A 2,441-nucleotide genomic window follows, 5' to 3' on the forward strand; every position below is an offset into this window, starting at 1 on the left:
CATGTATTCCTGCCATGCAGATTTAATAAATATTAGCATTTGGCTATATTTTCTTCAGATATACATATATGAATGTAAATGTTAGATACATTTGAAGCTTGCTTTGTTACCTCTTTGATCCTATCCCCTTTCTCACTCCTTAGAGGTAACCATTATCCTAGAGGTAGATATTCTATTTTGTGTTTTATATTTTTGATACATGTATTCAAAGCACTACAAAATATGTCTTATGTATTGGTAATCACCCTCCAGATGGTCCCAGTGATGTCCTGCCTCCTGGTCTTCATGCCCCTGTATAGTGCTGACTTGTGTAACAACCAGGATGTTGAGGAAATGCACTGTGTGATTTCTGAGGTCATCTCTTGCACATTTTTCTATTTTGTCTTTTCCTTGTCAGTCTCTAGATGTTACATATTTTGAATACTAATGATCTGTTATGAATGTTTCAACTATTTTTTGTAGTCTGGTTTGTCTTTGTATTTTTTACATGATGTGCACTGTGTTAACAAACTTGCTTGTTTTTCTCTTGTTAATCTGTCTTTTGTTACAGGGGTCTGTCCCAGTGATGAACTTGTGAGAGTTAAGGAGAAATTATATTTCTCTGAAAAGTTTAACATTAAAAATAATGTGGTTTCAAAAATTCTGAGTACAAAATGTGTGCCAGGCACTCTGTTAGGACCTTTATAAACATTTCATGTAACCATGAAAATCATCTCTTTGAGAAAAGTGATATTATTACCGTTTATAAAATAGAAAAGAGGCTGAGATAAAATAATTGCCTGTAAATCTCTGACACCAAAATTGGTATACTATACCATATCTAGCCACCTAGCTCTTAGACTTATTAATATTTAAATTTATCAATTTATTTACTCTCCTCATCTGTGATGGTTAATTTTACGTGTCAACTGGGCCCCAGGTGCCCAGATATTTGTTCAAACATTATTCTGGATTTTTCAGTAAGGATATATTTGGATGAGATTAATGTTTAAATCGGTAGACTGAGTAAAGCAGATTGCCCTCCATAATTCAGGTCGTCCTCATCCTATCAGTTAAAGGCCTGAATAGAACAAAAGGCTGACTCTTCCCTAAGCCAGGGGAAATTCTGGCTTTGAACATCAGGTTTTCCTGTCTTATCTAGCTTTTGAGCTGGGACATTGGCTTTTCCTGGTCCTATAGTAGCCTGCCAGCCTTTGAACTCAAACTGGGACATCAGCTCTGCAGATTTTTATACTTGCCAGCCTCCGTAATCATGAGACAATTCCTTATAATCTCTTTATACGTATGCATATATATTTTTCTGTGGAGAACCCAGAGTAATACACCATCCCAAAATAGAATATTAGTGCTAGTAACTGTATAACATTCAATTTTTTTCCCTGAGATTATATTTTTTTTAAAAAGTCTAAGAACCAGTAAAGATCACCTGAACCAATTAGAACTGGAGGTACAGAGACTTGTTGGAAGACTATTGTAAATATCCCAATGAGACATGATGTTGACCCAAACTAAGGTACTGGGAATTGGGATGAAGAGGAGTGGATGGATTTATGTGTATGGGGTAGCATCAAGCCATCGAAATGGATGAGATTGCCATACTCTGTAGATAAGAAAAAGGCTTAAAACAATGAAAGTGAATGAGGCTTCTAGTAAAAAATTTTCTCAAAAAGAGGAGCAACTTAGTAAAAATCAAATTTGTGGTTTTTGAGGTCTCTTACCTAGAATGGGTCAGTCCATCTCATTCAAGTATCAATTCACTTACTACTTAGTGTGTCAAGTAAAATGCATGACTTCACAATTCCAGCTGCATATTCCCCCTTCACCTTTGTTCTTTGTCTTCAACTTTATCCGTGTCTAAATTGCTTTGATTTAGCCAGTTCTTATTTGGGAGAGAGTATATATTAGCATGATGAATTGGTAGTTCTTAACCTAAAAATAGTAAAAAATGAAAGTCGAGATTTTCCTGATATTAGTTTAAATTTTAAAAGAACTTTATCTTGCTCAATTTAGAGGATTGATTTGACCTAAAGCATGGTCCATGAATTTTGAACCAAAGTTATATTTCTAAGAGAGAAAGCCTTGACACAAATCTGGGTTAATTTAGTGCTTTCTGTGTGCTTTCTATGGAAGCCAGTAGGAACTAGTATGTGTTATATACTACGTTGGTAATTACTCATCAAATTAAATTAAATAGAAGTTACTCTATTTGAAGAGGTGGAAGGGTGGAAGAGTGAGTGGATTGAGTAGACAAGAAGCCAAATGGCCTCTAGAAAATCATTTGAAATATTTTAAATGCTAAGGGAAGTTTCAGAGGTATATTTTATAAACTTACTGCATTTCTAAGACCCTTTAACAGGTTAGAAACATGGTTTTTGTAGGATTAAATTTTCTCTGTCCAATTTTCATAATTATTGCTTTTACTCTTTTTTAGATACTTTTTT

This window comes from Propithecus coquereli, unplaced genomic scaffold (assembly GCF_000956105.1).
Source record: "Propithecus coquereli isolate 6110/MARCELLA unplaced genomic scaffold, Pcoq_1.0 Scaffold376, whole genome shotgun sequence".
In the NCBI taxonomy this organism is placed as follows: domain Eukaryota; kingdom Metazoa; phylum Chordata; class Mammalia; order Primates; family Indriidae; genus Propithecus; species Propithecus coquereli.